The 26,935-nt window shown below is 41.4% G+C and overlaps 1 protein-coding gene and 1 long non-coding RNA gene across 19 annotated transcripts in view; both read left to right on the top strand.

Annotated features, from left to right (window-relative positions):
• Positions 1-26,935, top strand: part of Marchf1 (membrane associated ring-CH-type finger 1) — an 863,029-nt gene that overhangs the window by 676,514 nt on the left and 159,580 nt on the right.
• Positions 11,450-16,418, top strand: LOC120097418 (uncharacterized). Of its 4 annotated transcripts, XR_015639780.1 has the most exons (4): positions 11,480-11,520; positions 12,922-13,053; positions 15,701-15,885; positions 16,136-16,371. It is a non-coding gene; the product is annotated as an uncharacterized LOC120097418 (long non-coding RNA). The 4 variants fall into 4 exon arrangements; XR_015639777.1 differs by lacking the exon at positions 12,922-13,053 and having other exon boundaries at positions 11,450-11,520; positions 16,136-16,418; XR_015639778.1 differs by lacking the exon at positions 12,922-13,053 and having other exon boundaries at positions 11,503-11,754.

Genomic DNA, 26,935 nt, shown 5'->3' with positions numbered 1-26,935 from the left:
GTGCAGAAAGCAGCTCATAAAATTGAATTCATTTATGAAAAGAATTCAAAAGTGACTACCTTAACACAATGATCCTTCAGTGAGTTTTTGTAATTTCTTAGTATATTCCCCAGACAATATTGACTTGACAGGTTTCATCTAAAGTTTTCAATTGGTTTCTACCTGGAAATATCTCCTATAAGATTAGTAGGAAGACGTTATATGGCTATAAAATAGCAGGTTTTCTTTAACGATTTTTCTTGTATGAATACTTGAGCTCATTTCACAATAAAGTAAGATGAATAATGTAGTCAAAACAATTTCTTTACTGAATACTATTGAGGATATACTGGGCACAGCGTGTTAGTGTGGATCACAGCATTTTAAATGGGTGTTATCTTTTGATCAAATACCTGCTCCATTTGTCTTTTGGAAACTTTTTTCACTCTGTATTTTACCAGATTTGCCTTTAAGATTTCAAAATATTTCCTAGCAAGGTCAAGCTGAACCATGTTCCCCATGTGTAAAATGTACTGGGGATGCCTTCAGCTGAACCCAAGCCAAGCATTTGCGTTCCTGAGCAGGTGTTTAATGTTCTGACTTACTAAGAGATCCATCTTGGTTTGCTGATACAAGGGACCTACAAATCAGCAAAATCATAAAACAGCATGCCTTTAGAGGATAACTGGGAGGTGCTTATGAAGTAAAGAAGGATATAATATTGAGGAATAACTTGAACTAACTGGACGATTCTTACAGATCCTCATCTAGGTTCCTCTTGAGGCCACAGCTGGGGGAATGGATATAAATTCAGTTGGATCAGTAAAGGTGATGAGGACTATTAAGAAAACCTGAAGCTATGTCCTGAGACTTTTTCTTTATGAAACTCCACTCTTTGGGGGTGCTGATCTAATCTCACAACTTTATGGGTCAATAATTCTTAAACCAGCTAAGCCAAAATATATTCCGTAAAATTTGGATTCAAGTATCCTACTCAAACAAAAATCACATTGATGTTTAATAGGAAGACATCTTTGTCTGTCCATTTGCTATAATAAGATCTGGAGATAAGAAGTTCTGCAGTGACTTTCCATGCAAGCAGTAGCCGAAGAAACCATTGCTGGAATCACAACAGAAATATAAGGAAAGGAGAAATCAAGAGATGGTCCCTTGCTCCTGTGTGGAGCCTCTAATATAAAGCACATGTAGTTTTGTCATCCTGGAAGCCAGAAGTGTTTTACTGGCCTCTTGTTGGCTCACAGTCTGTCAGAGGCAGAAATATCTCTATGCGTTCATAAGAATTTACCTGCATGAGTGGCTAAGCGATGTACAAAGACACAGCACCATATTCCAAAAGAAAACCGCAGTGTAAAACTTGAGCAGAAGGAACTGGGAGAAATATGTACTGACGCACATTTAAAGGGGTGCTAAAGGAGCTCATCGCAATGCTGACAGTGTCTGCTATGGTGGTCTATTTTCTGTGTGCATGTGATTCATATCACCCATCCATCCTGCTTTGTACTCCTGTAGAGGATGAATTGTTACAATTTCTTTAGAAAAACCTAGAAAGACAACATGGTAAAGTGAGTTTTTGCTATTGTAAATGTCACACCAAAACCGATTCATCTTCGGACACTCCTTGTGAAGTTTCTTTCTGGGTGAAGTGTTATAACCTTCTTCCTGTGTTACTCTGATCATGACAGCGTATGAGTAAGTTTATTACATGTATAGAAAGAAAAGGTGGAAGAAGTAAATACCGGGTTTCAGTTAACAAGAAGAAACTGAGAGACAGAAAAATACCACTTCGGGTACTCACATCATCCGACAGACTAGAGTGATCTGATTGAGAGAACAAACAGAATTACTAACACCAAATTAGGCTTACGAATATCCAACAGAAATGAATAGGAAGTGGTCATGTTGGAGTTCATGACTTGGGCAGTTTTCACTGCAGGGTCCTTTGAAGGCTTGCTGAGGGGGACCTCCTGCCTTTCCATTCCCACTGTGGGCATTTGTACGCCTCTGCTGGAAACGGTTTATCCCTTTGTTGCATGAAGACAGAATAGTTCAGAATTATTAGTTGTTTGCTGTTTTTCCTGTCTTCCTAATACAGAGCCAAGGGGCAGCCCTTCCCCAGATAAGAAGCCTTGAAATCACAGTGGGATAAACATACTTAGGTCTGAAATGGAAAACTCTGCCTTGCTCCATGAGGCAGCTTCTCAATAAGGTTAAGTGTGCATGACAATTAACCAGTATGCTGAACATTGCAAATCGCAAAGAGAATTCTGATGTGGTCTGTGACCTCTGCCTATAAGAGCAAAATCTTCCCTTCAGTTCTCCATTTGTATATTGAGTTTATTTGTTTTTCCATTTTCTAAACAGAAAACTTTATTTGGATAGGATAGACATAACCAATAACGGAGATGCAATTATGTACGTGTAGAAGATAAAACAGCAGTAACAAAATTGGACATTTCTTTGAAGGTTGGCACCAAACCCATGTTTCATTTTTATTTATTATAGCACTTCTGGGACCATGAAATTTGCTGTTTATTATTAGACTGACATCGGTGCAGCTTGTATCACAAGCGAAAGCATTGAAGAGCCTCAATGTTCAAAAACCAGCAGTCTTATGAGTCATTTGATAAAGGAATCCATGGATTATTTTGCTTGGGCTTATGATACCTTTGGCCATCAAATTCCTGGGTCTTCTCTAACTGTAGGATGAACTTTGTCCTTTGCTCAGGAAGGAATGCTCTGGCACGCACAAGAACATAAGAGTTTCTAAAAAATATGCATTTGGACTGCCTTAAGCATTTGTAGGCTTTTTTCTTCTTGCACTATGAATTGCACACATGTAATAAACATTCAGAGTATTAGCTATTCCTGCTCACTAGATCTGGTAAAACAAGACGATGCTATCAATGCAATGGACTCCTATATTTAATAATCGTCAGGCTGTTGCGGTCACCTCCAATCTGTATTTTGACATGTTCATAAGCCAAAGGCATGAATGTATATTGCTGTCCATGTCAAGTAAATGCAAGCTGCTTCTGATTCTCATTTATGATGACTATGGCAAATTACACATCCCAAATCTCTGCCCTCGTGCCGCATGCCGGGTCAGGTGTTCATCTACTCTAAGCACCTAGGACGTGCAGCAAGGCACTCTGCTGGGATCTGCTGTCATTTATCTCATGTACCAGAATTCTGTAGAAAGAAAACACAAGAGGTTACATAGTGCTGTGAGAAAACCATTGAATTAGTATACTTTTAACTTTATTATTGTTTTTGTTCACATGCATATGTAGTGGCATGTAAAGTCCAAAGAACACCTTTATGGGATCAGGTCTCTACTTCCACTATTATATGGATTTTAAGAATTAAACTCATGTCATCAGGGCTGCTCAGCATGCACCTTTACTTGCTGGCCCCTCCTGCAAGCTTGTGACTACACAACAATCAACGTGATTCTTTTCAAACATTAGTTAGGCAGAGTCTTGGCGCTGTTTAGAACCACCACGATTTTATATAGCTCTCAGAATAAAAATGAACTCTTGAGTTTGGTTGAGTAGTGTACTTCTTTAATCCAAGCACTTGAGAAGCAGGTGGATCTATGTAAGTTCAAGGCCAGCATGGTCTACAGTTTTTTTTTCAGGACAACCAGATATATGCTCTGACCCTGTCTTAAATAAAAAGCTAGATGAATAGATAGATAGATAGACAGACAGACAGACAGACAGACAGATAGATAGACAGACAGATAAATAGATAGACCCTTACCTTGATCAAGAAGTCATGATCAGGCTTAGCCCTCTCTCATACTACTACTACTACTAATAATAATAATAATAATAATATTAATATTAATAATAATAATAATATCATTTAAGAAGAGATAGCCTGAGCTAGGCTATCAAACTTAGAACCATTCTGCTTTTACCTCCCAAGTTCTGCTATCATGAGCATTCACTACAAAGTTAAATAGCTATTTTTCCTTAAAAATTCTATCATTATCTACAACATTGCAATTTATTGACCCTTAGGGCAATAATTTCTTTCTTCATTCACTGCTGCTTCACCAGCGTGTAGAAAAATTGTGATAACACAGATTCAATAAATATTTGTTAGATAAAGATATAGAGACTGTTGACATAATACACACATTTCTTATAATGGAATTTATTGACTTATAGGGAGTAGCCTATCTATTCCTATCTGTCACCACTGTAAGCAAATATACCACAGAAGTGCTGGCATCTAAAATGTACCAAATGCCAATCACACTGGGGAAAGGTGCCAGTGTCTGTATCCCTGACAAGCACACACTGGCCTGCTGGCATATAGATCCCTGGGTAAGAACATTGCTACTTAGCCAAAGGCTAAAGGAAATAGTCAAGATCATCAGTCAACATGGAATCTGGTTGATGGTGCACTGATTTCTAGTAAGGATCTCAGGAGGGAGGTCACTGGACCACTACAATTTATTTGTGTGTCATATCACCTCAACAGAGCTTTGTCAAGCTATACTTTTCAGAAAACTATTTATCTACATCTATATAGATAAAGCTATACATACAAGAGGAAGATATACTGATAAAAGTCAGCCTTGGTTGCTGCTTTTGATTCAGAAGTTATAACTGATGCTAATCTTATTCGCCTGTATACATCCTATATTTTTAACTTTTGCAAGGACATCTACTGCTCTAGTTGGCTTCCATGGGGATCAGACTAGCACCCTTTCAGCAGGCTATAATTACTATATTTGAACATGTATACCACACAGTGCAAAGTATTACTAGTATATCCTGAAGGGAGCAGCATATTTCTCCATGCTGCTGTTCTGTAACACAACTTCTTCACATTGATAGCCAGCACTTTGTCTTGAGAACCCAGAGGTCTTCTGATCTACTAATGCAGACAGGTCTTACCTAACCTTCTCTACTCAGGAACTCAGAATCTGTGACAGTAGTGCAGAAGGCTGGGACTTATCTACCATAACCTTCCAGGTGCTGCCTGCTTGACAGTGCAACTATAGTAACTTAGAAGACAAGCCAGAAGAAGGATACTAAATCTTGCTAACACACATAAAATAGGGCTTGGCCTCTTAGGCATCCTTAGTTGTGTCCAAAGTTTGATGGGTAATAATAGATTTTATCCAAGTCATCATTTCTGGAATAGTGTGTGATCTGGAATAATGTGTGTTTACTATAGCTATCACTAAGGGTTCTGTAAGTTAGCAAATTCTGATCCAAAGAAAGTATTCTCCCAGGAGATACAGGCAAGAGTTCCAGCATTGAAAGCTGTGACCACAGTCTTATCACTTTGAGGTCTTTATAAGAAAACATCAGTAAGTGAAGGTATCTGTTACCATTTGGGTTAGTTTGTGTTAGCTGGCTGAGTTACTTCAGGGGCTTTGTCCTGTATTCTGATAAATGATTGGTGTTGCAGGGTATGACGTACATTCTTTCCTTCAGTAGCGTGGTTTTTGAGCTATGTAATCGTTACCCTTTTAAACACTACAAACATATTCTGCTCTCCCAGCTCCCTACACCCTACAAGACTTGGAAAAATTTAACGTATTTTATGCACACAACTTTGGATGGCTAGTGCAGAAGAAGAGACTATATTTCTACAGCAAGAAAATTTGTCTCATGCTTTCCAAGGTCTGTTTCCAATCCATGCTTTAGTAATTGTGACTAAATCCTTGAGCAGAATGTCCACAAAGAAGTTAACATAAATGACATTTTATCTACCAGAGCATCAGAGGAGATAGATAGTCCATTTAATCCATTGTGCTCTGTTCTCACTCTGAATATTCCCCCAAGAAGATGACAACTCCCAAGGAACTCTAGGGCCAAATGAAAGGTACTTGAAAATAAAGCTCCCTATCTACTGGAGCTGGGGCTGTCCCTAAAACTCCTGCCTCTATGTGGATTTCATTCCTCTAACTAGGCTGCCTTCTCTGGCCTCAGTGGGAGAGGAATGCTTTTAGCCCCGTAGAGACTTCATATGCCAGGGTGGAGACATGGGGAGGGGTCTCTCCACCCTCTCAGAAGAGAAGGGACTGTGTGAGAGAAAAACGGAAACAGAAGGAGGCAGCAATAGAGATGTAAAACAAACAAACAAATAAACAATAAATAAATGGGAATAAAAGAAAATAGAGCTTGTTTTTAAGACACTCTATGCTTGCGGGACAGAGATACGAAAACAAGACTGCAGGTTAGATCAGGTGCCAATCACAGTGGAACCGGATTCTCATTGGCATCTAGTCTTTCTGCTCTGAATCTTCTCAGCTGCAGGATTCTGGCCTAATGTTAGGAGGACAGGAAGCTCAGATCTGTTGATGCAATGCCCAGCCAAGCAGAAGTCCCCAAAGAACTCAGGAACTAGGCCATGCCAGCCACTCTTTGGGAATATACAAGGAAAGCAAACATGAAAACAACACATTAGAAATGTGAATGCGGCAGTGGCAATCTTGGCATTATAAAACGACCAATCCAACTTAAATTACACTCTTCAGCAGTATTTTTTTCATTTCCTTGTTTCTACTGTAGTGTACATTGGTGTACTTACAGATAGAGTAAGGATACTACTGGTTTCGTTTTTTGTTTTTGTGCTGTAGGTAGAATCCAGGACTTTGGCGTGCTAGGTAAGCATTCTAGCACTGACCTGTATTCCCAGCCCAATATTATGCTTTTAAACTGTCCATCCTTTCTAATGATTTTAGACTTCTTACCATTTTACAGGTCATACAGAAAATATTTCTCCAAGAGTCTGGGACTTTGTAGATCATAGAACAAGAGATTTACTTTAGAAAATAGATGGGAAATATCCTGTACAGCTGATTTTCAGTAGGACTTTTCTGGTTTTGATTCTAGAACATCACTGTCCAGTGTGTTGGCCATTAGCCACAGGTGGCTAGTTAAATTCAAATTAACTGCAATTATATAAAATTTAAAACTCAGTTCAATTGTACTGAACAAATTGATTATGGATGAGACCTAGGGTCTTAGTGAAAGCTCTGATTGCTAAAGCAGTGGGTATAGCATTTATGATGTGGGAAATTGCTTTCCAGGCTTAATCATAAAGTTAAAGCAGGCCAGTGTTTGGTTTCCTTTGTAACTCTGAAAAGCAAGGGAATAGCGTGTAAGGTTTTGGTCCAGGTATGGAAATAATCCTAATCACTGACCACTTCTCAGATTATGTACAGAAGAATGAATAAGCGAATGTTCAGGATCACTTCCTTTTCCATCACAAAGAATTTATTTTAAATGAGATTATACCCTGGATTTATTTTTAACTTTGGCAAATAGTCATGTGTTTCAGTGTAATGAATTTCTGAGGTGTCATGAAGAAGATATTGAATGTCAAATTATATACAAATTCATGACTTCTGGGGTTGTGGGAGATTATATGTAAATAGGTATTCACAGGAGGAAGAATGGATGCTGTTTCTTGGTACTCTTGGTCCCTTTGTCTACCTCTGGATTTCATCAACTAAAAACACAATATTAAAAAGTGGATCTGGGGGCTGGGGATTTAGCTCAGTGGTAGAGCGCTTACCTAGGAAGCGCAAGGCCCTGGGTTCGGTCCCCAGCTCCGAAAAAAAAAGAACCAAAAAAAAAAAAAAAAAAAGTGGATCTGAAGATATGCCTTTATTTGAACATCATCAAAGTCAGTAGACTATTACATTCATGTAGTTTAACATGGTATTTCTGTGGTAACATCCATAATGCTTTGTGATGGGTTTCATATTAAGAAATAAGGTTTAAATCTAACAACTAAGTTTTATGTAGTGCCCTAACCTCTAGAGACACTAAAAGTGATGAGACGATTATGTTCAAATACTTAAAGTAAATCTGAGAACTATAAGACTTCAAAAAAACAAAAAAACCCACAAAAAACAAAAACAAAAACAACAACAACAACAACAACAACAAAAGTTTAACCATCCCTAAGCCTTTGCTGTCTGAACAAAAGGAACCAAGATGATACACTGTTGTGCTTTGAATACAGTATCAGCCCCCCTTCCTGGTGCCTCTCTCTCTCTCTCTCTCTCTCTCTCTCTCTCTCTCTCTCTCTCTCTTCTTTTTGTTTTTTAGATGCTTACATGACATCTGTTTAGTTTTAGTACTTTAAGGTTCATTCTTGGCTTTATTTTTCTTTTCTTTCACATGTTAGTTAAAACTGTGTCCTTCTAGGTGGATTCTCTTTGGTACATGTACTTGATAACTTGCTATTATCTACCATTTCCTGTTTCTGTCATCCATCTTCTCTATTTTTGAGTTCTTTCCACGGATCCTACAGTGGGTGTTGGCAGCTGTGTTGTTAATGTAATTATTGTGTAGAGTTGATTTGGATTGATTAGGCCAAATAAATCCACTTTGAGATAAACTACCCAATTTGGCTATCTTTGTTGATCAGATTAACTGGATAATTGTCAAATTTCTATCTCACTAATTACTGCAGAGACACATTATGAATTCCCTCATTCAATTCTCGTTTCATTAAAATTTACCAGCAAGGCTGAATGAATGAATGCCGACATATAAATAGACCAATTGAAGATGAAATCCAAAGGACAGGTGCACATCTCATCTTTCTACTGAAGTGAGAAAACTTTATTAGTGTATCTTTCCCTTACACGAGGACAAACATGAGTTAGGGGGACTCTATGGTACCTCTATCCAAAACTCATGATGACAGTGGTCTCTTTCACAACCCAGCAAAACTTCCAGGCTCCCTAATTTGGTTTAAATGGGAAAATACGTGGAGCAAGATGACCAAGTAGAAAATTTAAAATACAATTGTTGAATAATGGCAAATAGCTCTTTCAATTCTTGTATTTGTATGTTATGTACAGATAGTTATAATACTATAACATACCTATCACATATAACTTCCTATATCACATATGCATTGTGAAAGAGCATTTTTCTTATGTGAATCGAGTCTTTTTCTTCACTCTTTTTCTATATAGACAATAACAATAATAATAGCACTTGTTGACCAAGTCTGTCAAGTACCAAATTTAACATTTTACCCAGGATATCAAAAATCTGTCCATAGTATTGAAAAAAAGAATTCAGAAAGTTAGATCTAGTGATTGTCTCACTGTTTCTGTTGACGTGATAAAACGCCATGACGAAAAGCGACATGCCCTTAATATCTCTGCTTACACATCTGCATCACAGTGCCTCATAAAAGGAAGGCAGGGCATGAACTTAAACAGGGTAGAAACTTGGAGGCAGGACAGATGCAGAGGCCATGGAGGATCACTGCTTATTAGTTGGCTCCTCATGCCTCGCTCTTACAGCACCAAGGACTACCAGCCCAGGGGTTGCATTTCCCCATATCAATCATCAATCAAAAAAATGCACCATATGCTTGCCCCCAAAACAATCTAGTGGAGACATTTTCTCAGTTGAGGGTCCCTCTTCCAAAATCATTATAATTTCTGTCAGGTTGGTATAACTATCCAGCACATGGATAAAGTTTGATGAGCTACGTGTTCAGTACTTGAAGGAAGCTTGAAGAAAGAAAACTTACAAAAACTTCCCCCTCCAACCCCTTCTATCTCTCACCCAGCTTCTGCCTTCCATCTTCATTCATTCTCCTATGAACCCAAGTGAAGAAACAGAGTAATGCATAATTTGTAGATAAGCCCTTTAGGCTCTAGTAGAAAATGATGGTTATAACATATGCAAATATTCTTATATTATTGACCTATTGCATCTTTAAAACTTGGACTTTAAAGATTTTTAACATTTGTTTGGTGTGTGTGTGTGTGTGTGTGTGTGTGTGTGTGTGTGTGTGTGTGTATCTGTGTGTGCCTGCAATAGTTTGCATCTGTTGACCTCAGAAGACAAAGGATGTCAGAATCCCTGGGACTTCAGTTGCAGGTGGTTATGAGTCCCATTTAGCAGGTTCTCTTAACCACTGAACCATCTCACCAGCCTCATATTTTTAAAGTTTGGTGAAGTCAGTAATGTCATGTTAGCCAAGATACTTAATGTCAGCAGTCCTAGTAGGTCTAGGCATCCTAGTAGGGCTTGCCACCACAAGCCCTGACAGGTACATTTTTTCTTCATATGTTTACATGTGATATGGTTTTCGTGCATGTATGTATGCACATTCCCATGTGAGACAGTAACCATGTATTTTTAAATGTGAGGAGGCTGAGGGCTAATTTTGAGACTCTTCGCTTGATTACTCGTTAATGTTTTTCCTTGAGTCAGGGTCTCTCAATAAAAGCCAGGGCTTGGCCCATGGCTAGTCTTACTAACCAGCTTGCTCCAAGAATCTCATCTATACCTTTCAAAACTAAATTTACAGACAGGCAGCTATATTCACTTGACATTTACTGTCCCCGCCAGCGGGGACCCAGTTATTCAGGGTCCCGAAGAGGCTTTCTACCTGTGGGCCAAAATGGGGGTGAAGAGAAGAAGGAGACCAAGCAAAAGTTCTGTTGTCAAGGTCTCGTTTATTGGGATGAACATTGCAGCTTTTAAGGCTTTCAGGTAGAGGGAGTGACCTTTGTGAAATATGAAGGAGGGGGAGATGAGGGTATAGGCAGTGATAGCTGGAGGCAAAGAAGTCAGGCGATGAGGTCAGGTGGTGGAGACACTGGGTGTTGACTGAGGAGATAACTGGTATCTGCTCGAGCTGAGGCATCCCTTGAATGTTATACTCCTTTGCCGTAAATTCATGGGAGAGGCTTTATCCAACAATCTTAAGATTTATGGCAGTCATCTTCGGGGTGAGTCTCTGTGGCCAAACAGCCCAGAGTCACTTTGAACCATGCAGTCAAAAAGCGGCTAGGCCCAAATCCAATATGGCTCCGTGCATCTCCCCCATTTTTCTTTAAAAAAAAAAAAAACATTAGGTGGAAGTAGTGGTCTGAGAGAGATCAGACATGCCTCACAGAGTGCCCAGCTCGGCCATGGCAAGCCACTCTTGCAGTTAGGACTGCACCTCAATGGCTAGGAATGAACTTATGCTGTAACACACCGTTCTGGGCTATACGTGTGTGTTATTGGGGGAGAAACTGGGCAGAGGAGCATTTGACCGGCCCGCACGTTTAAACGGGGTGTAGCCACCTCTGTCTTAGGATCGACCTCTCAAACCCCAGCCTTATCTGTCATAGGATCACCTTGTCGCCCCCAAGGTTCCTGTCTTAGATTGGTCAAGGGTCAGAGGAAGTTGCCCGTCCCTGAGGTTAGCTACATCAGGTCATCTTCTCATTCCTCTCACTTGAGCCCAGGGGCGAAAGAGCAAGGGCCAGATGGCATTAATATAAGAGATTGTGGAAATTGAGCCTCTCCCGATAAGTTGTAGGCACCTCATCTTGTTCGTTGTCTCTGGTTCTCCTCAGCTGTTCCGGTCTCCAAGCGATGATAATGTACTGAAACAGAATTTCTAGGCAAAGCAGAATCTATTTGTGATTTAATAAAGCATGTAAGTCGTTGGAAGGCCCAAGGACCAAAGGAAATCAACAAAAGTAGGCCCACAAGGGGTCCCAAAATTGAGGGCAACAAGGTAGAGAGCCATGGGGATGTAGAAAGCCAGTTTTGATACCAAGACTCTTGTTGTTCTCTCTCTCTCCTTCGTTTTTCTAGGCTATCTCTCACCTTTTTTAGACTGTCTTCTACAAGTCCAGTCTTATCTACATAAACACAGCATTCCTCTTTTAAGGCTGCACAAAGTCCTCCTTGTTGTAGGAAGATTAAGTCTAGGCCTCTTCTATTTTGTAAGACTACTTCAGACAACGAGGTAACTGAGTCTTTTAAGTTAGCTAATCCATCTCTTAATTCAGCAATATCCTTATCTATGGCTTCACTAAGCTGGTTATAGTATTGATGGGAAGTAACGAGGGAAGCAATGCCAGTGCCTGCACCCGCGGCCCCTAGACCTAGGAGAACGGTGAGAGTGATGGCAGTTACTGGTTCTCTTTTTACCTTGTGAGGCATATCCGAGCCCTTTTCCCAGGATTTAAGAAAAGTCTCTGGCTCATGTATGCTGAGTCTGGGAAATAATTGAACCAGCACACAGTAATCTTTAGTCTTTAAAAATTGAGATGTTATAACATATGTGGTTAGACCAGTGGAACATGCTAGATAAGTATACTTGGGGGCTTGTAAATATGTATTTTGATTGTCAACGATTATGGTATGATTACATATTTCTAATAATTGTTTAGGGAGGAGCATGTTCTTCCCGAGGAGGCAGCTTCCTATCCCTGAGACTTCTGTGATAGTGAGTTCTATGGTGTTCCAAGAGAGACCACCAGTGTTATTAGTATATGTGATGTTGCCAAAAGTGGCTATACCCTCATAGAAAGGAGGGTTAGCTGAAAAACACATCCAGCATTCCTCATAAATAGAGGTATTTGTTTCCTGTTCATGATATACCAAGGCACGAGCTGAGGCGTTAAGAACAGATAAAATCAGGCTTGTGGGGGACATTGGCCCAACAGGTATGGTGGGCTGAAAAAGGGTAGTTGGAGGACTAGAGGTGTTAAAGGGGGGCTGAGTCACCACCCTGGGCGGCAAGGAACCCTGGCTATGCAATTGAGGATTAGGCCCAATGGAGGCCTTATGTAAGTTGGGGGTGGTTTTAAATAATCTAATTTTGAAGGTTACTCCGGGGTCTCTATTGGCAACATACATCCGGAGACCCCACTCAAACCCCCTATGCCAGTTTTCTGGGGTGATCTTTTTCCCAGCATCAGTAAAAGTTATTGTAAGAGGGTTGCACCAGCCCTTGGAAGGCTCAGTGTTCCGGCATTCCTGGGTTAGAGTACTGTTTCTGTTAGAATTGTGCCACCCCTTTTTTACTGTGATATAATCCCAAGAGGAGGTAGGTTTCCAGTATGCGTCTCCTGTGGTTTCACACCCCCAGGAGGCACAATAGAATTGATCCCTGTATCCACACTCATAGTTTAGGGAGCGATCTCTGTGGGATCGGGACAGACATAAAAGTCAGTTTCCCTAATGTTGGTGCGTCGATGGACAGTGTCACAACCGACATATCTTTCATTAAAACTAGACCCATGAGGGGCTTCAATTAGGGGTAAGTATTTGTCTGCGAGGCCCCAGTAAGAATTTCCTCCTGCAGCTAGTTTACAAAAATCTGGAGCTAATTGTGGACAGGTGGGGTTAGGGCCAGTGTGGGAGGTGGTAAAGGCGGTATCTCCGGCCTCATTTATAATTACCCAGGTGTAATTCCAAGTCTGATAGGGGCTTGATGTTCCGGATGTTAGCACAGTTAGAAAGAGAAGTTTCAGTAGAATCCAGTAGAACTTCATTGCTCTGAAAAAGAAAACATGCATTTTTCTCAGGCGCCACCCTGGAATTTGTTATAAGGCTTTATCAATCTTGGAATTTGTTTGAAATTTATTGTAAAGCTTTATTAATCTTTCAGGGAGCCATCTGGCTCCCCCCTCTTTAGAGTTATAAATACAGGCGGACCCTTTTCCCCAGACTATCACAGGGTCAGGACCCTGCCACTGTCCAGTTAGGGGGTCCTTCCAGAGAACGTGAGCGTGATCCATCTTGGTTGAGGGGTGCCATAAGCGATCGGCAGCTGAACGCCCTTGATTATCCAAAGTTAAGAAATTCAAAACAAAAAGGGCATGGGATAATAAAAATTTTGCGCTGCCTTTAAGAGAATAAAGAGTTTCTTGGGCAGTAAGCTTTAACAGTGTATTCTTAAGGGTTTGATGTGCTCGTTCCACAATTCCTTGTCCCTGAGGCTTATAAGGTATGCCTGTAATATGTTTCATTTGAAATTGGGAGCAAAATTGTTTAAATTTATGACTAACATAGCCAGGCCCATTATCCGTTTTTAGCATTTTGGGTTGTCCCATAACAGAAAATGTGTAGAGCATATGAGCAATAACATCTTTTGTGGCCTCTCCTGTGTGTGCAGAGGCACATATGAACCCACTAAAGGTATCAATGGTAACATGTACAAATTTTAGTTTTCCAAAAGATGGGACATGGGTGACATCCATTTGCCATATTTCTCCCGGGATAAGGCCCCTGGGATTAACCCCAATGTGTGGCTCAGGAAGTAGGGTCAGGCAGTTTTTACAATTTTTGACAATTTGTCTGGCTTGTTCTCTAGTAATTTTGTACTTAAGCCACAATGTTTGAGCATTAAGGTGATGGAGTGAATGTGCCATCTGTGCTTCTTGTAAGGAATCACTAAGAGAAGCAATCATTGTCAGTCTAGTGGCCCTGTCAGCTAAATCATTACCTTTGGTTAAAGGACCGGGCAGATTCGAGTGGGCTCTGATATGGCCCACAAAGAATGGGTTTGGCCGGGCCCTTATGTGTTTTTGTATTTCTGAAAATAGTTTAAAGGTATGTGTTGAGGGTTGTATAGTAGAGACAGTCTCCAAGACTCGGAGAGCTCTGACTACATAATGGCTATCAGAAAAAAGGTTAAATGATTGATTTATTAATTTAAATATTTCTAAAGCACTATAAAGTTCTACTAATTGGGCAGAAGCATATGGGGTATGGACAAAAAAAAACATGATCTTTAACAACAAAGGAGGCCTTTCCATTCTTAGATCCATCTATGAAGACAGTTAAGGCATTTGGTATAGGTTTCAGCTGTGTAACCTTTGGGAAGACAAAGGGGGTAACATGGAGGAACTGTAATAATTTATCTCCTGGTAAACGAGTATCAAATGTTCCCTGATAAATAGACAGCAGGACTGTCCAGTCATCATGTCTGTGCTGCAGCCAAGCAAGCTGCTCCTGTGAATATGGAGAAATAATAATATCGGGATCGCAGGGAAAATGGCGAGTAGCCAGCTTAAGCCCCAAGAAAATTGTCTGGCAAATTAAGGAGGGATAAGTAGGAAGTATTTTAGGGGGGGGTTGCGGGCAGGTGGCTCCACATTAGTGGATGATTATCTTGCCATAGGAGGCCTATGGGTGTAAACCTTGTAGCGAAAAGGATCAGATACAGTGTCTTGGAGGGGCTGCCTCGGGAGTCAGAACCCTAATGGAATTAGGATCAGGGCTACCCTTCAGAATTGCAAATAGAGGTTTTAAATCACCAGTGGTTAGCTTAAGGTAAGGTCTAAGCCAATTAATATCACCCAAAAGTTTTTGAAAATCATTTAAGGTATGTAGCTGCGATCTTCTAATTGTTAGCTTTTGAGAATAAATGGATATAGGTTCTAATTGGAATCCAAGAAACAAAAAGGGATATTGCGTCTGAATTTTTTCAGGGGCAATGGTGAAACCCCTTTTTTGTAAGGCCAGAACAATAATTTGGGCTAGTTTTTGAGTTTCCTGTAAACAAGCAGAGGAAACCAAGATATCATCTATGTAATGAATGATGTAAGCAGAGGGGAAACGCAGCCTTATTGGATCTATAGTTTGGGCCACATACCTTCGACATAGGGTGGGGCTATTAGCCATCCCCTGTGGTAACACTCGCCACTGAAAGCAGGGATTAGGGCCCACATGGTTAATGACAGGGATAGAAAAGGCAAAGCGGGCACAATCCTCCGGATGAAGGGGAATAGAAAAGAAACAATCTTTTATATCAATGACTATTTTATAAAAGTCTCTAGGAATAGCTATTGGAGAAGGCAAGCCAGGTTGTAGGGCCCCCATAGGGACCATAGTTTTATTAACCGCTCTAAGGTCTTGTAACAATCTCCAAGAACCATTTTTCTTTTTTATGACAAAAATAGGGGTGTTCCAAGGCGAAGTGGACTGTTCAAGGTGCCCTTGTAATAATTGTTCCTGCACCAACTATAGGGCCGCTTGAACCTTTTCTTGAGGCATGGACCACTGATCGATCCAGACTGGATCATTTGACTTCCAAGATATTTTATCAGCCTGGAGTGCAGGAGGAACAGCGGTCTCTATGAAAAAGGTCTGCTCCTAAAACTCCTCTATCTGTTTTGGGCGTGGGAGTCAAGGGTTCTGTGATTCCCTGTTCATTTCTACCTAATCCTTTTCCAGGGAGGAATCCTGTCCTTAACATTTGGCTAGTAATGACCTCATTGGGACTACACATCATCACCCCCATCTGGGAAAGAATATCCCTTCCCCAGAGGTTAACAGGGAGTCCAGAAACTACAAATGGCCTAACTGTGCCTGTATTATTCTCTTTATCTTTCCAGGTCAGGAGCTTTGAACTTTGGAGTGTATCCTGTGTTTGACCTATCCCTTTTAAATGTGTGGCAGTAGCCTTAAGGGGCCAGGTTGAGGGCCAGTGTCTAGAGGAGAGCACTGTTGTATCCGCCCCTGTATCTAAAAGGCCCTGAAATTGTTTGCCATCAAGCCAAAGAGACATCATGGGTCTTTCATCAGTTAATTTTTGCACCCAATAAACATCTGAAGAGCCAGGGGAGGAAGAACCACGCCCCTTTACTTTATGAGGGAACTGCCCCATGAAGGGAAGCGTTAAGGCCTGTGCAATGCGTTGTCCGGCTCTAAGCGTTAAGGGGCCCTGCGTGGCAGTGGCTAGAAATTTTATTTCTCCAGAATAATCAGCATCTATTACAGAGGGAAGGATGACAAGTCCTTGAAGAACACTCGAGGCTCGCCCAATTATTAAGAAAAACATGCCAGGCGGCGGGGGCCCAAACTTTCCAGATTTATGATAACAGTCCCTTCCTCAGGGGTTATAATCCTGGTGGTGGAGGAACACAGGTCCACTCCTGCACTTCCTGCTGTTGCCCGGGATAAGTTGGCGTTGCAGGAGCTTGATGCTGCACTTGGGGGCGGTTGGTCACCCGTGGATAGGGGCCCCATTGTGGGGCCCCCCACTCGTTTCCCTGGACCGCAGGGAGGGTTTGTCCACTAATGTCAGTCTTAGACTGACATTCCCTGGCCCAGTGACGGCCTTTCCTGCAGCGGGGACAAACCCTCGGGGCAGTGGGCCATCCAGCAGGGCTGGGGGACTGGCTAGGTTTTGGGATGTTGCATTCTCTAGCAAAATGACCGGGTTGTCCACATTTGAAACATGTTCTGCCTCTAGGGTGACCAGAATCTCCAGCTCTTTGGAACACAGCCCCAATTGCCAGGCTGATAGATTTAGATACTTGGTGAGAAAGAGTCGACATCCTTGCAAAGTTTAATCATGCCTGGGATATCAAGGTCTTTGTTTGGTCTTGCCTCGAAGTGCGGCTCTAGACACCGAGTTAGCATTTTCGAGAGCAAGCTGTCTAACGAGAAGCCCTTCACTTTCATTTTGACCTAGGATTCTTTCAGCTGCTTCTTGTAGTCTCCCTACAAATTGAGCATAGGGCTCTTGTGCCCCCTGGATTATTTTAGTTAAGGGGGTGGTGAGCGCCCCTGTAGCGGGGACTGCTCTCCAAGCGGACAAAGCCGCCTGCGCCGTTTGTGCGAGTACACCGGGAGACAGCCCCAGCTGTTTTTCCTCAGAGGCAAATGAGCCCCTCCCACATAGCTTATCTGCCGTCCAGGAAGCAGATTTACTTAAGGGATTGTTTCTGTTTCTAGCAGCAAGGCTCTCTGCTTTATCAATAAATTCAGATTTCCAAGTCAAATATTGTCCTCTAGTGAGGACAGATTGTACTACCTTGGTCCATTCACTAGGGGTCAAATGCCCAGACCCCGAAAGTCCTTCTAGGATAGCCAAGGTAAAGCGGGCATTCATACCATAATTTTTAACAGCTGAATGTAATTCCTTTATGTGTTTGAGTTTAAGTTTCTTGTATACGGGACACGAGGTCCCACCCTCATCCTGATCAGGGCTTTCCTCTTCCGAATCTGAGGGTCCCTCCTCATAGTCATTTTCTTCTTCACTTTCTTGTTCCTCTTTACGGTTACGATTAGTACTGTCTGGCTCGCGCTTGTCTCTGGCCGACCTATTTAGTGTTCTAGTACTGTTTAACTCAGACTCATCCCTGGCCTGTCTGGCGCGTGCCCTAGTCATAACTGGGAAAGTTAGTTTTGGTTGGGGTTTTCTACTGGCCTTAGCTGGCCCTTTTTGGGCATACTGTCCCTTAGTCATGGTCTCTTGTAAATCCTGGATTTCTAGTGTAAGATCCCCCAATTCCTGCTGTAGGTGTAAGATCTGTTTAAGCCCAGTAATTTGTGCTTGAAGTGCAGTCTTAGTCTGAGTCAGTTCCTCCACTACTGCGACCGGTAGAGGTGCAGGTGGGGCTGACGATATAGGGGGTAGATAAGGTGGGAGGCAGACAGGCCCAGACCTCCGAGTGAAGAAGATCTGAGTCTCCTGTGGCTCGGGACCATATCTCTCTTTCTCATACCTGGCAGCTTCCTCCTCTAATTCGGCCTCGGAGGCGGGATCTAGACCTGACTCAGAGCATTTGTTTTTCCCGGAAAATTCTTTAAGAGAAGGATAAATGGTCTTTGAATTTTTGGACATCTTGGGGTCTTCTAGAGAGCATAAGGCTTTGGATGAGGGATTTCCCTCACCCCCAGGCATATCAATAACAATGGAAGGGCAGGGAGAATGCGGCTCCCCTTTTTCTTTTTCATTGTTAGGTGAAGCCGGCCGGCCCGGAGGCTTGTAAGAAGTCCTCTGCGACAGCTAGGAGGTGGGCACTCTCGCCTCCTTCCTCAGCATCTATTATAATGTCTCTAATGATACCCCAGTAACTGAAAAAAGCCGCGGACACTGGGTCGCCGGCTTTCAAAAGCCTATTAATCTCCTGATCAACCTTATTCCAAGTATGGGGGTGAATATCGGGGCCACTTAAAATTAACCAAGGACATTTGTCATCTATGAAACAAAAAAATTTGATTAAATCCTTTTTCTTAACTCTTATTGCTCTCTCCCTGAGTAAACGCTTGATTTCTCTTATGAAACAAGCCTCCTTAGACAATACCTTCCCCATGGCAATTAGACGACAATTATTCAACCGGTCCTTACCTCCCTCTCCAGCGACACACGAGCTATACGGCCTGAAGAGTCCTCGATTCCCGCTGCAGCTCTCTTATCTCCGTCGTCCTGTAGTCGGCCTTGCTTCGGGGTCCCTGTTCGGGCGCCACTTGTCCCCGCCAGCGGGGACCCAGTTATTCAGGGTCCCGAAGAGGCTTTCTACCTGTGGGCCAAAATGGGGGTGAAGAGAAGAAGGAGACCAAGCAAAAGTTCTGTTGTCAAGGTCTCGTTTACTGGGATGAATGTTACAGTTTTTAAGGCTTTCAGGTAGGGGGAGTGACCTTTGTGAAATATGAAGGAGGGGGAGATGAGGGTATAGGCAGTGATAGCTGGAGGCAAAGAAGTCAGGCGATGAGGTCAGGTGGTGAAGACACTGGGTGTTGACTGAGGAGATAACTGGTATCTGCTCGAGCTGAGGCATCCCTTGAATGTTATACTCCTGTGCCGTAAATTCATGGGAGAGGCTTTATCCAACAATCTTAAGATTTATGGCAGTCATCTTTGGGGTGAGTCTCTGTGGCCAAACAGCCCAGAGTCACTTTGAACCATGCAGTCAAAAAGCGGCTAGGCCCAAATCCAATATGGCTCCGTGCAATTTACCTGGATCCTAGAGACACGAGTCCAGACTCTGTGCTTGCACAAAAGGCATTTTTGACTACTGATCCATCTCCTCAGCTCCTGACAGTAGCCTTTATAGATAGACTTATGATGTAGAAATTAGCAAAAGAAGCTGTGATTGAATAGTTGACACTAACAACCCCACCAAACTAGGGAGAGAACCTGACTATTTAACTATTCGAACACTTCAATAATTACTTATCTGCAGCCTAAAATATCAACCCACACCCTCAGGCCTCTCTTGGGCTTTTCTCCAGTGAGACACCCAGAAGGGTAAATAACCAGGGAAGTGGTTATGTAAATTGAAATAAGCCGGCCACAGAAAAGCAAATACCACATGATCCTACTTATGTGTGGACTCTTAAAATGCTGATCCTGTAGACCTTTTCAGAAGAATGGTGATTAACAGGAAAAAGGAGGGGAGAGTGGGGAAGGAGGTGTGACAGAAGCCCAATCAGTGGGAATAGAAATGTGGTATAGGGCAAAAAGTTTAGTGTGCAGAGTAAGGAGACAATGGATGATGATGATGATGATGATGATGATGATGATGATGATGATGATAATAATAATAATAATAATAATAATAATAATACACTTTCTTATTAAAGAGCAAAATAATTTGGGATGTTTCTACCACAAAAATGATTTGAAAAGTTTAAAAGAGATAAACATATTTGTCATAATTGTAAGGTTCACAATTGTAACTGTAATTACAATGTTCACATGCATCCTAACATCAGTTGGCACCCACATAAACATATATAGTTATTATTTTCACATGTTAGAAATAAATTTTAATTAAAAATTAAAAATACAAGGCCTATTAAATATAATTTTCTTCGATGATGTCATTTAAATATGACATGAAAGAGTTTTTAAATGACTGGAAAAAGAATGTGGCTGTGGTAATTTATTTTGGTAGACAAGAGAAGGTTATTTGGATTTATCAAGAAGAAAGATAGCATAATAAAAATGAAGCTTGAACATGCCTGTAAGGGTTTGAGAGATGGTCCTTGCAAAGATTTAACATTGGTTAACATAGTCATGTCAGGACTCACAACCAACTTTAATTCCAGCTCTTCTAGACACTGCATTCACACACACACACACACACACACACACACACACATACACACACACAGAGTCTCTCTCTCTCACACACACACACACACACTCTCACACTCTCACATAAATACACACACTTACAAACTCACACACTCACAGTTATGCAGTCACACAATAATACCCGCACATTAATCTTCACAAACTCATACACACTAACATGTACTCACTCTCACATACATACACACACTTACATACTTGTACTCACACACACATACTCACACAGTCACACACATACTCATTTGCATGCATTCCCACTCACACACTCATACACACTCACTAGACTCTTACACACACACATACATACACTCATACACTCAGACTTAGACATACACACACTCATACAGTCATACACACAGTTATACACACACACACATTCACAGTCAGGCACTAATACACACTCACACATGTATATACACATACATACTCAGACTCATACAACCACACACATGCTCACACAGTCACACTCACACATTTTTTAAATAAATTATGAAAAACAGGATTCTAATCTAGTCCTATTAAACACTCAGATTTGTATATTTCACTGCATGTGTTGCCTAAATACTGCTGTATATAAATACCTACTGAGTAGTAATTAATAATGTTCACTTTGAATTGTTTAGGAATAAATTATCCTTTTGTAGGCAACTTAATTTTACGGGTGTCACTAATAGAAGAATATTTATAAGTAGACAGGGCAATAGATAAAAAAGATAAATGTGTGATACAGTAAAATTAAGAAAAATATAAATTTGCATATCAGAACATTAAACAGATTTTTCAACTTTAATGTGTATTTGAAGTTTTCATAAAGTGTTGGATAAAATAAAAGCTAGAAAGATAGTTTGGATGTAAAAGCACTTGATGCTCTGGCACAGGACCTGGACTTAGTTCCCATCACCTATATGGTGGCTCACAACTATCTGCAATGTCAGTTCCAGTGAGTCTGACACCATTTTGTAGCTTCCATGAGCACCAGGCACACATGTGGTGCATAAACCACGTGCTAGCAAAACACAATACATATAAAATTAGTGTGTATTTCATATGCATTATATATATAGTGTATATATTCATATGCTTTATTTTATAGGTGTATTTTATATATATAATATGATATATTGCCACTGGGCTGGGAAGACCAGAACTGTGGAAGGCTCCTCAAGCAGGAGCCTTATAATATATATATAATATATAACTAGGAAATATGTATTCATTTGTAGAAATGAGTAGAATAGAAGAATAGAATAGAATAGAATAGAATAGAATAGAATAGGTTTTGTCATAGGGTTTATCTATTTAATGTTTTGGAAGTTTCTGCTCAGGAAAAAAACAACATTCTTTCTGACAGTCACATCCCTTGTGGAATGATCTGCTCCTTACAGGAGTAATTATTCTGTAACCAGCATTTGTTTACAATGTGTCATTGGCATTCTTCTATCAATAAAGGAATCTGCTGTTTTCTCCACAGTCCCACTAAACTTCCCTGGCCAGTTGAGAATAGCAGAAGTAGTCCTGTATCACTCCTCAGAATGGTCACAGGATGCAACACATCCTTTACAATCTTCTGCCTGGTTCTGTCTCTCCTATGATGTATTCCATGTGAGCCTGGACTGAGATGGTGTTTCAGGATGCTGGCTGCCTTCAATCTCCCTGCACAGTTATCACACCTTCCACAGAGAGAGGAGAAAAGCTGCTTGAGGAGCCTTCCACAGTTCTGGTCTTCCCAGCCCAGTGGCAAGCACCTGACTGACCGAGTATGCTTTTTGCCTCCAGCCCTTGAGTCTCCTCAGCTTACATTGCCCTTGCTAAGCCCTGTCCAAATTGCAGATTTATGAATAAAAATAAATGTCATCATAAACCACTTGGCCATCATAAACAAAGCAGTGCAGGGCCTAGGGAGATGGCTCAGCTGGTAATGTGCTCGCTACCTAAGCATGAGGACTTGAGTCTAATCCCCTGCAGCAGTGGAAGAAGCTGAGCATGGCGATGTGGATCTATAAGCCTACCACTGGGAGAATAGACACGAGCACATTCACTGGCCAGCAGTGTAGTCAAATGGCTGTGTTCTAAACCAAGCAGCCAATCCTACCCCAAAAGACAAGGGATGATATCTAAGATTGATCTGGGCAGTCTCTCCTTCGCCCCTCCTTTTCATGCCTCCCTCCCTCATTCTCTTTCAAGTGAGATTCTTTAACTTATGAGGATAAAAAACAACTTCTTTATTTTAAGTTTAAGGAGGAAACATGAATGCCTTTATTTCAGTGAAAATGAATCTGTTACCAACTAATTTTCTTTCCTCACTCTGTGTGCCTAGACAGACTTGCTAAACATCCCTGTAGGACAAATGGACAGAAACCTCCATAGGTTCCAAAATCTATATTATATAAGGTAGGAAGAAAAATGCCGCTCATTCCGTATACTAAACTTTCACCTATCATTAAGTTGTCACGCTGAAGTGATGTGTTATACCTAAGGGTGTGTCTGCTACTTGATGGACAGTTGTTTAACTATACTAAATTGTCATGTCTGTGACAGGAAGACATGAATGGTACTCGCACAGTGCAGTAAGGAGTTTGCACAGATCTTTAAGTCTGCTCTGCAAACTCTTCTTGAGGCTTTCCTCAGTCTTTACTGAGATAAATAGACCCATTCTTCCAAACTCCTGCTATAGTACTTTTATTAAAATCTATGTGCCTTTGTTTAGGCACACATTGAACTCATGGGGGTCACAAAACTCATCTAGGGGAGAAATCTTAAGCATTACAATATTGTTTGACATTTTCTGCATGCAGTTTGAAAATAGGGTAGTCCCACTGAATAGCTGGTTATCATGTATATAATTGCCAGGTACTTATCGAGCACTTAATATGTGTATGTATGTATGTGTCACATCTATTGGTCCCACATGATGCCAGACTGGCCACAGCGAGTTATAGAATAAAGAGTTGTTTAGGGAATCACAAAAATTACAGAGATGTGGAGGTACTAAATAAATGATACACTAGGGACAAAGTATGTCATAAAAGTTAAGACTAAAAACAGCTGGGAGAAACAACCCTATTCTCACAGAGAAAGGGTAACAAGGAACTCTGGAAGAACTTGGCAAGGAAGGTTGGGAGAAACATCGGGAGCATTCTAAGCCATCAAATATCAAAACGAGTGTTTTAGAGAGTTCTGGTGCTCCAGAGAATTTAGGACGGATTAGCACCAAGAATATTTTATTTTATGCACTAGCCAATTTTGGAGGAAGAGTTGCTAGTTTTACAGTAAGACACAAAAAGATATGAGAAAGTTACAAAAAATAATCATTGAATTGGGAAGTCCAAGATGGCTTTTGCATAAGTTAAACAAATGATGGTAGCGGAAGACAGAGTAAGAGAGAGAAGGAAGGAAGAGAGAGGGAAAGAGGAAGAAAGGAATGAAGGAGAAGGGGAGAGCAGGGAAGAAAAAGGGGGAAATGGAAGGGTGGTGGAGGGGAGGATGAAGGAACAGAAACCCACATCTGAAGGACTAGAGGGACCGAGGAGAGACATGTGCTCGTGTGGGAGAGGCTGTTAGCTAGGAAGGAAAAATGCATCTGGCAAACTGACAGACGGAAATGACAGCCAGTCACTAGTAGGGACAAGATGGCAGCCTCGAAGCAAACTGGCAAGCAGAACTTTACCGTGTGATCTACAGAGAACACATTTAAAGATTAAGCAAAAGAGGAATGTAGAAAGGTCTGACTTCTCAGAACACTGTAGCCAGCTGCTGCAGGACAAGACAGATAAGCCCAAGAGTTAAGAGGCAATGCCAGCTAGCCCGTGAGAATCGTCGGCATTTAAGTCGTGGCAATAAACATGTGTTTTTACAGGTAGTACAGGTACAGATGAAAACTTTAGGCCTTGGGAAGGGAGTGTTAGACAGGGTGTTGAGGGGTCTGCCGTTATCAGGATGATATGTCGGTCCCTGTGCTACCGTTTACTGCTAAGCAGACATGAGAAGGGAAGCCCATGAGGCTCCTTGAGTCCGGGTATTTTCTCAGTAGCAGCAGGCTTTTTGCAGTCTCTCCTGAGATCCGGGAAAAGATTGTTCACAGCGCTGTAACTGCTCAGAGGTTTTCATCTGGGAAAAAACAATTGGGAAACCTCCGTATCTAGCAAAATAAGTCTGAAAAATCCAAATGATTTCGTGAAATTCATGACATGAAGACTTTTTTATTCAAAGTTTTAATTAAAAGTTGAGAGAATAATCAATATCGATCCTTTAGTTGCATTAACGATTTTGATAACTTGTTTTTTCCATTAATCATTAATTTATTTCCTTTACATACTGATCACAACTCCAGCCCCTCACCTTCTCTTCTGAGACCAGAAAAGTCCTCCCTGGGTATCACCTGACCCTAGAACCTCAAGTCACCACAAAGCCAAGCATATCTTCTCCTGCTGGGGCCAGATAAGGCAGCCCAGTTAAGGGAACAGGATACACAGGGAGGCAAAAGTCAGCGATAACGCCTGTTCCAGTTCTTGGGGACCTGCATGAAGACCATGCTACGTGTCTGTTGCATATGTGCTGGGGCCTCTCTTGTACGCTCTTTGGTTCAGTGTCTAGGAGCCCCTAAGTGTCCAGGTTAGTTGACTCCCTTCTTGTGGAGTCCCTCATCCTTTGCCCAAGTCTTCCTCAAGACTTCTGGACACGAGTTTAAAAACAAAGCCCCAAAGTTCTTTTTCTTTTTTTCGAAATCATACTGAAGGGACCTGAAGCAGTTTTCCCTCTTCTCTCAATTGATTTGGGTGCAGGGAGAGGCAAACACTAAGCCCAGTAATTTAAGGTACTGCTAAGGACTATGTCACAGTTCTTGAGCAAATCCCGTGTAGCCATGGCAGTTACAAACACCTACATGTCCAGGTTCTTCGTCGACAGCTTTATTTGTGAGAAATAGGGACAGCTATGTAAACTAATGTTCAGTTTTGAGCCGCATTTCTACCAAAGAAAGGGACTTGCTCTGCAGTGTGGGATTGCCTTACAACCAAGTGGAAAGTGAAAACTCACAAGGTTGTCTGGCTAAGTGAACAGCCTGAAAACAATGAAACTGAATACATGGATAAAAAGTAAGACACAAGCCTAAATTCCACTAAACTTTTATAATTCCAAGAATCCTATCCTAAGGAAAAAAAGTGCAAGGTGGATTTCTGCAAGCCTAAACTACATCCCAAAGAGACAGAGCCAATAAAGAGAACAGCGCTCACCACGTGTTGTCAGATTCACTCCACATAACTCACACAAATAGCTTATTTTCCGCCAAGAAAAAGCTCTGGGACAGTCAAGGAGATATACTGAATGTTTATTCAGAAATTACCTAGTGTAAAACTTAAGACATTTGTTTTCTTAAAGGCGTCCGCCTGACATTTGAACTTCCTTATAAAATTGCATTAAATATGTATCAGCTTGGAGAGCCTACCAAAATAGAATAATGCATTTTCAATTTAGCCTTGGTTACACTTGACCTATTTTAAAGTGTTCCTCTAATGAAATGGAAGCTATACCAAAATTAATTCTATGCAAGAGGCAGCCCAGACTCTGCGTTATTTAATAATAATGTATACCATCCCCTTTTGCCAGAGCATGGAAACAATACCGAGATGGAGATTTCTTTAATCTGGCTGGCCTGATAACATTGTCATAATAATCAAAATGAAGTTCAAGTGCTTTTCTGACCTGAATATAACACTCATGTTTTACAATAAAAAATAAGGAAGGGCAGGGAACCAAAGCGTTCCATCTGTGATCGCTTCAGCCTGTAGTTACACTGATAATTCTGTATCAAGGGCAGTTGAGCTAAAGCAGAAAACTGTGGAACCCAATCTTGTTCGTGACTGTCACCTATTCATCTGCTAGATGATGCTCGCAGATTCCAAGCTGTGTTCACTTGAATTAACCCAGCAATGAGTTTCAACCCTACAAGGCTATTCAGAACTACGCTTCTTACAGAAGAGGAAACTGAGGCCAGAAGAATTTCCACGTAGCACAGCCGGCCAGCCTCATATCTGGCATTCCTAGAGTGTTTTGTATCAGCTCCGAGACACAGGTGCCTTCGGAAGTATGCTGGAACACGAAAGGTGTCTCACTCCCTATGCTAGAACTTGACTGTGCGGATAGAATCTTAGTCTGAGCCAGCCAGAGAGCACAGTGTGTAAAGATGCCAAGGCTGTCGATGCTGCCAACTTGAGTTCAATCCCCAGAACACACAGTGGAGGGATAGAACTGAATATAAACTGCCCACTGCCTATATCAGGAAGGTTGTCCCGACCGGTCCTCCGTGTGA

The sequence above is a fragment of the Rattus norvegicus genome, chromosome 16, assembly GCF_021556685.1.
Source record: "Rattus norvegicus strain SHRSP/BbbUtx chromosome 16, alternate assembly SHRSP_T2T, whole genome shotgun sequence".
Classification (NCBI taxonomy): domain Eukaryota; kingdom Metazoa; phylum Chordata; class Mammalia; order Rodentia; family Muridae; genus Rattus; species Rattus norvegicus.
Note: the sequence above shows the minus strand (reverse complement) of the source record. Positions and strands in the feature narration are given on the sequence as shown.